Genomic DNA, 13,815 nt, shown 5'->3' with positions numbered 1-13,815 from the left:
GGTCCAACTCTCAGATCCACACATGACTACTGGAAAAGCCACAGCTTTGACTATACAGACCTTTGTCAACAAAGTGGTGTTTCTGTTTTTTAATATGCTATCTAGATTTGTCACAGCTTTTCTTCTAAGGAGCAAGTATCTTTTATTTCATGGCTGCAGTCACCATCTGCAGTGATTTTGGAGCCCAGGAAAATAAAGTCTGTCACTATTTCCATTCTCTTCCCATCTATTTGTCATGAAGTGATGGAACCAGATGCCATGGTCTTAGTTTTTGAATGTTGAGTTTTAAGTCAGCTTTTTCATTCTCCTCTTTCACCTTCATCAAGAGGCTCCTTAGTTCCTCTTCATTTTCTGTCATTAGGTTGGTGTCATCTGCATTTCTGAGGTTATTGATATTTCTCCCAGCAATCTTAATTCCACCTTGTGATTCATCTGGCCTGGCATTTTGCATGATGTACTCTGCACAGAAGTTAAATAAGCAGGGTGACAACATACAGCCTTGACGTACTCCTTTCCCAATTTTGAACCAGTCTGTTGTTTCATGTCTGGTTCTAACTGTTGTTTCTTGGCCTGCATACAGGCTTCTCAGAAGGCAGGTAATGTGATCTTGTATTCCGATCTCTTTAAGAATTTCCCACAGTTTGTTGTAATCCACATAGTCAAAGGCTTCAGCGTAGTCAATGAAGCAGATGTTTTTCTGGAATTCTCTTGCTTTTTCTATGATCCAATAGATGTTGGCAATTTGATCGCTGATTCCTCTGCCTTTTCTAAATTCAGCTTGTACATCTGGAAGTTCTCAGTTCATGTACTGTTGAAGGCTAGCTTAAAAGATTTTGAGCATTACCTTGCTAGCATGTGAAATGAGCACAACTGTGCAGTAGCTTGAAAATTTTTTGGCATTACCCTTCTTTGGGATTGGAATGAAAACAGATCTTTTCTAGCCCTGTGGCCACTTCTGAGTTTTCCAAATTTGCTGACATATTGAATGCAGCACTTTAAGAGCATCTTTTAAGATTTTAAAAAGCTCAGCTGAAATTCCATCATCTTCAGTAGCTTTGTTTGTAGTAATGCTTCCTAAGGCCCCCTTGACTTCACCCTCCAGGATGTTTGGTTCTAGGTGAGTGACCACACCATCGTGATTATCCAGGTCATTAAGACATTTTTTTGTACAGTTCTTCTGTGTACTCTAGCCACCTCTTCTTAATTTCTTCTGCTTCTGTTAGGTACTTACTGCTTCTCTCTTTTACTGTCCCCATCTTTGCATGAAACGTTTCCTTGTTATCTCTAATTTTCTTGACGAGATCTCTAGTCTTTCCCATTCTATTCTTTTCCTCTATTTCATTGCATTGTTTACTTAAGAAGGCTTGCTTATCTCTCCTCGCTCTTCTCTGTATTCAGTTGGGTATATATTTCCCTTTCTCCTTGGCCTTTTGCTTCTCTTCTTTTCTCAGCTATCTGTAAGGCCTCCTCAGACAACCATTTTGCCTTCTTGCATTTCCTTTTCTTGGGGATGGTTTTGGTCTCCACCTCTTGTACAATGTTATGAATCTCCATCCATAATTCTTCGAGCACTCTGTCTACCAGATCTAAACCCTTGAATCTATGTGTCACTTATATAATCATAATGGATTTAAGTCATACCTTAATGGCCTAGTGGTTTTCCCTACGTTCTTCAATTTTAGTCTGAATTTTGCGATAAGGAGCTCGTGATCTGAGTCACACTCAGCTCCTGGTCTTATTTTTGCTGACTGTATAGAGCTTCTCCATCTTCCACTGCAAAGAATATAATCAATCTGATTTTGGTATTGACCATTTGGTGAAGTCCATGTGCAGAGAGTCATCGCTTGTGCTGCTAGAAGAGGATGTCTGCTATGACCAGTGCATTCTCTTGGTGAAATTCTGTTAGCCTTTACCCTTCTTCGTTTTGGACTCCAAGGCCAAATTTGCCTGTTATTCCAGGTATCCTGACTTCCTACTTTTGCATTCCAATCCCCTATGATGAAAAGGACATCTTTTTTTGGTGTTAGTTCTAGAAGGTCTTGTAGGTCTTCATAGAACTGTTCAACTTCAGCTTCTTTGGCATTAGTGGTTGGGGCACAGACTTGGATTACTGTGATGTTGAATGGTTTGCCTTGGAAATGAACTGAGATCATTTGGTAGTTTTTGAGATTATACCCAAGAACTGCATTTCAGACTCTCTTGTTGACTATGAGGGCTATCCCATTTCTTCCACGGGGTTCTTGCCCACAGTAGTAGATATAACAGTCATCTGAATTAAGTTCAACCATTCCCATCCATTTTAGTTCACTGGTTCCTAAAATGTCAACGTTTACTCTTGTTATCTTCTGTGTGAACACTACCAATTTACCCTGATTCATGGACCTAACATTTCAGGGTGCTATGCAACATTACTCTTTACAGCATCGGATTTTACTTTCACCATCAGACACATCCACAACTGGGCATTGTTTCTGCTTTGACTCAGACTCTTCATTCTTTCTGGAGCTATTTATCTGCTCTTCTCTAATAGCATATTGGACACCTACCGATCTCACGGGGGGCTCATCTTTCAGTGTCATATCTTTTGCCTTTTCATACTGTTCATGGGGTTCTCAAGGCAAGAATGCTGAAGTGGTTTGCCATTCTCTTCTATGGTGGACCATGTTTTCTCAAAATTCCCCATCACGACCCATCCATCTTGGGTGGCCCTGCACGGCATGGCTCATGGTTTCATTGAGCTACACAAAGCTGTGATCCATGTGATCATTTTGGTTAGTTTTCGGTTCTTGCTCCTTCTGTCTACTCTCTGATGGATGAGGATAAGAGGCTTGTGCAAGCTTCCTGATGTGAAATAAGCCAAACACAGGAGGACAAATACTGTATGATTCCACTTATATGAAATACCTAGAATAGGCAAATTCATAAAGGAAAAAGTTAGATTAGAGGTTACCAACAGCTTGGAGGAGTGAGGAATGAGGAGTTATTGCTTAATGGGTAGAGTTTGTTTAGAGTGTTGAAACAGTTTTAGAAATAGATAGTGGTGATGATTGCATAATATTGTGAACGTAATTAATGACACTAAACTGTGCACTAAACAATGATTCAAATGGCAAATTTTACAGTACATATATTTTAACACAATTTAAAAAAAGAAAGGAATAAAGTAATGATACGTGCTACAATGTGGAGACACCTTCAAAAACATTATGCTAAGTGGAAAAGTCAAGACACAAAATATCACATATATTGCATGATTCCATTCAAATGAAATATCCAGAATAGGTAAATCCACAGAAATAGAATCCATAGTTGCCAGAGGCTGGGAGGAGGGAGGAATGGAGAGTTACAACTTAATAGGCACAGGATTTTATTTTGGAGTGATGAAAGTGTTTTGGAATTAGACAGAGGTGATTATTTCACAACACTGTGAATGTGCTAAATGTCACTCAACTGCTCACTTTAAAATGCTTAGTTTTATGTTATATTAAGTTAACCATAATTTAAGAAAATTGATTCATACAACAACATGGGTGAGTTTTATATGAATTTTTGTAAGAGAAAGAGGATTCATGTCAATGTATGGCAAAACAAATACAATATTGTAAAGTTAAAAAATAAAAAATAAACTAATTAAAAACAACAACAACAAAAAGACTATGTAATAGTAACTCTAGAAAATGGTATATTGACTGGATACTGTAAGGCTATAAACAAAAGAACTTTATACAGATACTGTAAAATACTGTACTACGGCTGGTAAATTTGTGTCATGTCTAGGGAGACATACAACTAAACACAATGTGGTATCCTGCAATGGTTACTACAACAGAAAAAGGACATTAGTGGAAAAACTGACAAAATCCAAAGTCTATAGTTAATAGCACTGTACCAATATTAAGGTATTCATTTTAAATGTATCATAATTATGTAAGACATTTATATTTAGGGTATACTGGGTAAAGGGCATATAGGAACTCTGTATCAACTTTGCAACTCTTCTGTAAATGTAAAATTATTTCATAATAAAAAGCTTTAAAAACAGAGCTTTCCTGGTGGCTCAGTGGTAAAGAATCCGCCTGCCAATGCAGGAGACACAGGTTTGATCCCTGACCCAGGAAGAGCCCACATCCCACAGAACAACTAAGCCCGTGCACCACAACTATTGAGCATGTGCTCTAGAGCCTGGGAGCTGCAACTACTGAAGCCCATGTGCCCCTGAGCCAGTGCTCTGCACCAAGAGAAGCCCCAGCAAGGCCTGCACACTGAAGTTAGAGTAGCCCCTGCTCGCCACAACTACAGAAAAGCCCGAGCAGCAATGAAGACGCAGCACATCCAATGAATAAGTTAAAAGTTTTTTAAAAAAGAAAAGAATTTCTCCAAGGAAAAATGTTTTGTTTTTTTTTTAAATAAAACAAACAAATAAAACACTATGCAGGGGACCCTAATTTGCTGATCTTGTCCTAGAGGAATTCTTGGCCACGTGCATCAAAACATGTACAAGGATTTTCACAGCAACATTATTCACAGTAGTCAAAATTGGAAACAACCCATAATCCAGCAACAATGGAATAGACACATAAAACATAGTAGAGTCATATAATAGCATATATCCTGCAGTGAGAACTGACAAGTTGCAACAACATGGTTGAGTACTACACCACCACAGTTAGTGAAAGAAGCACCGCACATAATAAATACAGTAAGACTAGATTTAAATAATATTCAAAACCAGGTTCAACCAACAGAGATCCATACACAGGTCTAAATTAATTAGATATTCAATGATTTTTTTTTACCTACAAAAAACTGGCAATTTCATATAGCTAATCTTAATATAAGGAAAAATTAGGAAATCATCATCACAAGTCAAGACAGTGGTTGCCTCTGGGGGATGGGAGAGAAATGTGATTGGGAAAGGCATACAGGGGATTTCTGGGGAACTGGAAATGGACTACTACTTGATTTAGACAGTGGTTACACAGGTGTTCATTTCATAAATATTCATTAAACTATACATGAATGTTTTGTGTACTTGCCTATATATGGAATTCATAACTTTTAAAAGGTAAAAAATTAATGTTGCACCTATTCTACGTAGAACATTATGCTCAGTTTTAGGGGGAAAGCAAGACAGAACAATAGCTAATTGGGCCTTTAAAAAGTTTATAGTCTAGCTGGGTAAGATAAGACCCACATATAAGAAGGTACGTTATAGCACATCCAGTCAAAGGGGAAAGATTCATTTTTCAATGCATAATGTTGGAACTGGGGAAAAATTTGATCCATACTGAATACCTTACCCCCAAGATACATTCCAAATGGTCGAAAAATTTAAATACAAAAAATTAAACTATACAAGTTCCAGAAGAAGAAAAATGGATGAGTTTTTAAAAAATAATCATGGAAATGGGAAGGTCTTCTCTAAGTATAAGATGAAATTCTGAAGCCAATACACACAGACACTCCCTAAACTCTGATAAATATAACTAAAGAAAAATTTACAGTAATAGCTACAAAAGTCAAGTCAAAAGACAAAACACTACACTGGGGAGAAAGACTTAGATCTCACACCAGACAAATGGCTGCTTTCTTTAACATATCAAGTGCTCCTACAGCAAACTAAGGTCAATAATACAAGAGGTAAAAGAAAAAAAAGATAAAGCTGGTTCTTTGAAAGGGAATGAAAATGGGCAAACATATGTAAAGGTACAATCAAGTACCAGTTTTACCTTTCAGATGAATCACCATCAAAGTGTGATAACTCCTCATGTTGGTGAGGGTACAGGAAAACAGGCAGTATGGAAGGTAATGAAGCAATATATTAAAATTACAAATACCCAATCTGCTTGCCTCAATAACTTCAAAGAATGTCAAATTCTTCTAAGAATTTATTTCTAGGAACTCAGATATACATACATATGTACAAAGTGATATGTATATAAAAGAATACTCACTGCATTATTTGTAATGACAAAATATCAGAAACCTAAATGTCCAGAATACATTATGTATTATAAATACATTATAGCATATCCATATATGAAATACTAAGCATCTACCAAAAGGAATAGGCAGCTCCAGATTTACTGACCAAAAAATGACCTCCAAGATATTATAAGTGGGAAAACGAGCAAATTTCAGTATAGCGTGTGTAATATGTTAGTTAGTATACACACACAATCACACATACATCAGTATCTACACACACATAAAGGTGTGTCATTACCCACACTAAGAATAAATGTATTGTACAGGAGACAGGGATCAAGACAATCCCCGTGGAAAAGAAATGCAAAAATGCAAAATGGCTGTCTGAGGAGGCCTTACAGATAGCTGGGAAGAGAAGAGAAGCGAAAAGCAAAGGAGAAAAGGAAAGATATTCCCATCTGAATGCCGAGTTCCAAAGAATAGCAAGGAGAGATAAGAAAGCCTTCCTCAGTGATCAATGCAAAGAAATAGAGGAAAACAATGGATTGGGAAAGACTAGAGAGCTCTTCAACAAAATTAGAGATACCAAAGGAACATTTCATGCAAAGATAGGCTCGATAAAGGACAGAAATGGTATGGACCTAACAGAAGCAGAAGATATTAAGAAGAGGGGGCAAGAATACACAGAAGAACTGTACAAAAAAGATCTTCACGACCCAGATAATCACGATGGTGTGATCACTCACCCAGAGCCAGACATCCTGGAATGTGAAGTCAAGTGGGCCTTAGAAAGCATCACTACAAACAAAGCTAGTGGAAGTGATGGAATTCCAGTTGAGCTATTTCAAATCCTGAAAGATGATGCTGTGAAAGTGCTGCACTCGATATGCCTGCAAATTTGGAAAACTCAGCAGTGGCCACAGGACTGGAAAAGGTCAGTTTTCGTTCCAATCCCAAAGAAAGGCAATGCCAAAGAATGCTCAAACTACCGCACAATTGCACTCATCTCACATGCTAGTAAAGTAATGCTCAAAATTCTCCAAGCCAGGCTTCAGCAATATGTGAACCGTGAACTTTCAGATGTTCAAGCTGGTTTTAGAAAAGGCAGAGGAACCAGAGATCAAATTGCCAACATCTGCTGGATCATCGAAAAAGCAAGAGAGTTCCAGAAAAACATCTATTTCTGCTTTATTGACTATGCCAAAGCCTTTGACTGTGTGGAGCACAATAAGCTGTGGAAAATTCTGAAAGAGATGGGAATACCAGACCATCTGACCTGTCTCTTGAGAAACCTGTATGCAGGTCAGGAAGCAACAGTTAGAACTGAACATGGAACAACAGACTGGTTCCAAATAGGAAAAGGAGTACGTCAAGGCTGTAGACTGTCACCCTGCTTATTTAACTTATATGCAGAGTACATCATGAGAAATGCTGGGCTGGAAGAAACACAAGCTGGAATCAAGACTGCCGGGAGAAATATCAATAACCTCAGATATGCAGATGACACCACCCTTATGGCAGAAAGTGAAGAAGAACTAAAGAGCCTCTTGATGAAAGTGAAAGAGGAGAGTGAAAAAGTTGGCTTAAAGCTCAACGTTCAGAAAACTAAGATCATGGCATCTGGTCCCTTCACTTCATGGGAAATAGATGGGGAAACAGTAGAAACAGTGACAGACTTTATTTTTTGGGACTCCAAAATCACTGCTGATGGTGATTACAGCCATGAAATTAAAAGACGCTTACTGCTTGGAAGGAAGGTTATGGCCAACCTAGAGAGCATATTTAAAAGCAGAGACATTACTTTGCCAACAAAGGTCCATCTAGTCAAGGCTGTGGTTTTTCCAGTGGTCATGTATGGATGTGAGAGTTGGACGGTGAAGAAAGCTGAGCGCCGCAGAATTGATGCTTTTGAACTGTGGTGTTGGAGAAGACTCTTGAGAGTCCCTTGGACTGCAAGGAGACCCAATCAATCCATCCTAAAGGAGATCAGTCCTGGGTGTTCATTGGAAGGACTGATGTTGAAGCTGAAACTCCAATACTTTGGCCACCTCATGCAAAGAGTTGACTCATTGGAAAAGACCCTAATGCTGGGTAGGATTGGCGGCAGGAGGAGAAGGGGACGACAGAGGATGAGATGGTTGGATGGCATCACCAACTCAATGGACATGGGTTTGGGTGCACTCCGGGAGTTGGTGATGGACAGGGAGGCCTGGCGTGCTGCAATTCATGGGGTCGCAAAGAGTCGGACACGACTGAGCAACTGAACTGAACTGAAGACTAGGTTTGTGAAAATGAGTTCAGCCATATTTCTGGTTTAAAACAAATAAATGGCTGGCAATGCTGTGTTCATCAGCAGAGGAATTAACTGATGGAAGTTGTCTACTGCTTATGGTTTCTGCTCATGGAGACTCTTCATCCCACTTTGAATTAAGTGTCGTGGTCTCCTAACTGGTCTCAGACCTCCAAAGACCATCCTACTTGATACTACCAGTTATACTCTCAAAACAGAAATCTGATCAGACCAGTTCTAGGCCAGACAGAAGATAGAACCCAAATTCCAGAGCATAGTCTACATGGCTCCCAAGGAGTCATCTCTGCGTACCTCTCAGCCTTGCATCCTGCAGCAGTCAATGCAGCTCCTTTTACACAACCATGCAATACTTCTGTGTCTTGAAACACATTTTCCCACTGGCAACAGTGCTTCATTTCTTTCTTTCTTTGGAAAACTCATGTCTTAAGGCCTAGTTTAAATGCCACCTTTTCTGTGAAGCCTTTTTAGACTTCTTCTTTCCCTCTGGACTCTCAGAGCACCTTGCATACAACAAAAATGTCAAAGCAGGGATCACATTTTTATTGTTACCATGTCACAGCAGAATAAACACAGATTTTACAGAGACCTGGGCAACTGTGATGAGTTATCTTCCTAGCCTCTCTAATCCTCACACCTTCTTATGTAAAATACACAAAGGGCCAAGTGCAGTATTTGGAGTGTAATATGAACTCAATATACAGCTGCTGTCTAGGCTCTGCCAAACAAATTGTATGATTGTGACCAAGTCACACAATACTTAGGAGCTTTAGAGCAGTGAAAGTAATGTTTCTATATTTTAGAATTGTTGAGGATTACGTGAGATGTAAGGTACCTAGCACAGTCCATAAGCTATCAATGTTTAAATGTTTTAATCCTTTTCAATGAAAGGATTAAAAATTACTTGCTCCAAATATACACAATTTTGAACCATAAGACAGAGAGGATTAAAGAAGGATGTGTGTGGAGTGGGGGAGGGAAGAGACCAAGGTAAGGGTAAGAAGAGAGAATGTAAGAATATGAGTGTTGGAAGTAGTGGTCTGAAAGCTCTTTATAGGCACTAGGATGCAAGAAGACTGTATAGAAAACAGAACATAGGAATATGCAAGAACTTTGTGGCTCTTGTCCAGTTTCTACTGTTTGGAGAAAAGTCAAAGCAAGGGATTGACTGTAGGGTCTCACACTGGAACTGGAATGTAACGTAGCTTTTGTAACGTAGCTTTCTGATTTGGTATACCAAATCAGAAAAACTCAGAACTTACAATGAAAGGCAGAGAAAGGAGATTTTCATGTGGAAAATCTTGGTAACTCCATCCCAGCAGCTAGGGAAAAAGATATGAAGCTCCAAAACCAAGTTAACCTGGAAATCAGATGGTCAGGATCCTCTGGGAAGGCCACTAAGACACGAAGGGCAGACGCAGCTCCAAGTGCCAAGCAAGACCAAAGGCATTCTCTTCCTTTCCTATGTGGGAAATTCTCTCCCTTTTCCCATACAGATGCCTTGCAGTTTACAAGGCATCCAAATAGTCCTTTAGAAGTCTTATTTCTCTTAATTATATCCCTTTCCCTGATTTTATGTAGATTAAAAATATACAATACATATATATTAAAAATATACAACACATACATATTAAAAATATATAATACATATTAAAATATATAATGCATATATATTAAAATATATTATACATATATATATATATCTTTCCCTTGATTAGATGCCTTTATGGGGGAGAAGATATTCTGTGGGAAGAAACTGGACTTACAGCCAGTTATATGCTTAGTTATAAACTAGTGTGCTAAGTCGCTTCAGTCATGTCTGACTCTTTGTGACCCTACAGACTGTAGCCCATCAGGCTCCTCTGTCCACAGGGATTCTCCAGCCAAGAATACTGGAGTTGGTTGCTGTGTCCTCCTCCAGGGGAGCTTCCTGATCCAGGGATCAAACCCTCGTCTCTTACATCTCCTGCCTGCATTGGCAGGTGGGTTCTTTACCACTAGCGCCACCTGGGAAGCCCCATAAAACTAGTATATATTCTCGAATTTAATTCTTCTAGTTTGCATACATATTTACATACATAAGGATATATACCATTACATATGTGCCTCTTCTGTGTGGCAATGAGCTTTCAATTAGTTACAGTTGCAGACAGGTGACAACATTTCACAAGGTTGGGATAAGGTTCTATAGAATATAGTATATGCTTTGAATCAGTGACAAATGTATGCTTCTGTTTTCCCATAGTGAAATAAGGTTTGTTAGTATTCTTGGTGTTGTCTAATGCTATTAATCAAATCCAGTAAGCGAGTTGATTCTATTTATATTTATTATTGTAACATATGCATGGTCTTCTGTCATTTTATGTTTTCCATGTTTCCTGGTTTGCTTTCCTATCTTTTAAAATAGATTTTGTGTTTTCTTTTACTTCCCCCTGCTCCATCAATCTATAGTATGCTTTCAGTAATGCTAATAGTACTTTGGGAAAAAAAGAAGTCAGCACCCTTATACAATTTCTCGTACTTCTTCCTTCAGTTTACCTCCAGCTTTTTGTTGATATCCTTGTGAACATATTTTCCCCCTGTATTATAAAAGAGATATTTAATACAAAACAAAGTTCAAGTATAGTGTAAATGAATACATTACCTTTTGTTTCAGAAAAACAGTAACATTTAGTGTTCACTACCAGCCCCTTCACACCACAGATCATACTTCCCTGATCTGTTACTTATTTGATTCACCTCCAAAAAATTTGAGTTCTAACATGTTTGGAAATGTTTTTATGAAGCCTTTACACATGAATGGCAACTTTACTGGGCATAGGATTTTTAAGTCAAACATTTAATCTCAATATCCCAAGAAATGCAATTCATACATCCAACAGAGAACTCATATCCAGAAGAAAGAACCCTTACTGATCAATAAGAAAAAGAAACACAACAGAGAAATAGGCAAACGGCTTGAACTCTACAAAAGAGGACATACATTAATCATGAGGGAAACGCAAATTAAAGGCACAACGAGATATGATTATACACCTACCACAGTGGCAGAAAGCCTACTGATACTATTTGCTGGTTTAGATGTGAAGTACTACTGGTGGGAGTTTAAACTACTACAACCACTTTGGAAAACAGACAGTACCTACTAAAGCTGAACACATACAATTTCAGTCCTAGATATACACCCAATAGTAGCATATAAGTGTGTACCTGCCTGTACCTAGGGATGTATACAAGAATGTCTTATAGCAGCATGACTCATAATAACCCCAAACTGGAAACAACCCAAAAGACTATCAACCATCTAATGCATAAATGGTGGTATATTCATATAATGGAATACTATATAGCAATGAGCTATTGCGACACACAAACAGATGAATCTCACAAACACTGAACAAAACAAGCCAGAATATAAAAGAATACATACATATGAAGTTTGCTGCTGCTGCTAAGTCGCTTCAGTCGTGTCCGACCCTGTGCGACCCCATAGACGGCAGCCCACCAGGCTCCGCCGTCCCTGGGATTCTCCAGGCAAGAATACTGGAGTGGGTTGCCGTTTCCTTCTCCAGTGCATGAAAGGGAAAAGTGAAAGTGAAGTCGCTCAGTCGTCCGACTCTTAGCGACCCCATGGACTGGAGCCTACCAGGCTCCTCCGTCCATGGGATTTTCCAGGCAAGAGTACTGGAGTGGGGTGCCATTGCCTTCTCCAACATATGAAGTTTAAGAACAGGCAAAACTGATCAATGTGGTTAGAAGAGTAGTTACCTTAGGAACAGAGTCAGCAGACTTTTTCTGTTAAGGGCCAGATGGCAAATATTCAAGGCTTTTGCAGGGCATGTAGTCTCTACAGCAACTATTCATTTTTGCTAATGTAGTGCAAAAGCTGGAGAAGGAAATGGCAACCCACTCCAGTGTTCTTGCCTAGAGAATCCCAGGGTTGGAGGAGCCTGGTGGGCTGCCATCTATAGGGTTGCACAGAGTCAGACATGACTGAAGCAACTTAGCAGCAGCAGCAGCTGCAGCAGCAGTGCAAAAGCAGCCACAGACAGAACATAAGCAAATGAGCATGACTGTGTTTCATTTAGACTTCACAGACATTAAAATCTGATCATATAATTTTCATGAGTCGTGAAATACTATTCTTCTTTTAAAAAACAATATAAAAACATTTTAAAAAAGTGTTTTAGCTCACAGCTGTAAGCCAGAATTGGTCTGCAGGCCACAGTTTGATTTAGGGAGTCAGGTGTTAAGTGACTAGGTAGGGGTATACAGAGGTTTCTGATGTGATGGTAAAGTTCTGTTTCTTTAAAAAAAAAACACAAAAACAACTGTTATTTATTTTTGGCTGCACTGGCTCTTCACTGCTTTGCGTGGGCTTTCTCTAGTTGCAGTGAGTGGGGGCTACTCTTTGTTGCAGTGAGCAGGCTTCTCTTGTTGTGAAGCATAAGCACTATAAACTTGAGTTTCAGAAGTTGCAGCTCATGGGCTCAGTGATGTGGTACACAGGCTTAGCTGGTCCAAGGCATGTGGGATCTTCCTGGACCTGGGATCGAATCTGTGTTCCCTCGACTGGCAGGCGGATTCTTTATTACTGAGCTACCAGGGAAGCCCTCAACAGTATTTTTTTTAAAAAAGAATTTGGCTGCCAATACAGAAGACATGAGTTCTATCCTTGATCTGGGAAGATCTCCCATGCCTCGAAGCAACTAAGCCTGTGTACCACAACTACTGAGGCTGTGCTCTGGAGCCCGTGAGTCGCAACTACTGAGCCAGCATGCAGCACCTACTGAAGCCTGAGCACTCTAGAGCCCGTGCTCTGCAACGAGAAGCCACCACAATGAGAAGCCTGCGCATTGCAACTGGAGAGTAGGCCCCGCTCACTGCAACTAGAGAAAAGCCCGTGTTCAGCAACCAAGACCCAGCACAGCTCAAAATAAACAAAATTATTAAAAAAACAAACCCAAAAACCTTGCTGAGATTACTCCACTTTTTAAAAAATATTTATATTTTTGGTTGCACTGGATCTTAGTTGCTACACACAAGCTTTCTCTAGTTGCGGTGAGTGCGGGCTTCTCATTGCAGTGGTTTCTCCTGGAGCACAGGCTCTAGGCACACAGGCTTCAGCAACTGCAGCATGCTGGCTCTAGGGTATGTGGACTTCAGCAGTTGTGGCTCATGAGCTTAGTAATTGTGGCTGACGGGCTCAGTTGCTCTGTGACATGTGGAATCTCCCTGGACAAGGAACTGAACCCATGTCCCCTGCATTGGCAGGCAGATTATTATCCACTGTGCCACCAGTGAAATAATAAGGTTCTGTTTCTTGATCTTGATATGGTTACACAAATACATGCTTTTTGTAAAACTGTATAGGCTTTCCTCATTTTATTGTGCTTCACATATACTGTTTGTTTTTTTTTTACAAACTGAAGCTTTCTTGCAAATTTAAGATGAGCAAGTCTATCACTGTAATTTTTCCAACAGCAATCACTTTCCTTTGAATTGTGGTAATTCTCACAATAGGTCTAACTTTTTCATTATTTTATATGTTATGGTAATCTCTGATCTTTGATGTTACT

General features: G+C 39.4%; 1 protein-coding gene across 3 annotated transcripts in view; it reads right to left on the bottom strand.

Moving 5' to 3' along the window:
- TET3 (tet methylcytosine dioxygenase 3) overlaps positions 1 to 13,815 on the bottom strand; it is a 107,013-nt gene that overhangs the window by 30,383 nt on the left and 62,815 nt on the right. The gene's annotated exons all lie outside the window — the stretch shown is intronic.

This window comes from Giraffa tippelskirchi, chromosome 4 (assembly GCF_054371585.1).
Source record: "Giraffa tippelskirchi isolate mGirTip1 chromosome 4, T2T-mGirTip1v1.2.pri, whole genome shotgun sequence".
NCBI classification, from domain to species: domain Eukaryota; kingdom Metazoa; phylum Chordata; class Mammalia; order Artiodactyla; family Giraffidae; genus Giraffa; species Giraffa tippelskirchi.
The sequence above is the reverse complement of the archived record's forward strand: the minus strand, read 5'-3'. Positions and strand labels throughout refer to the sequence as shown.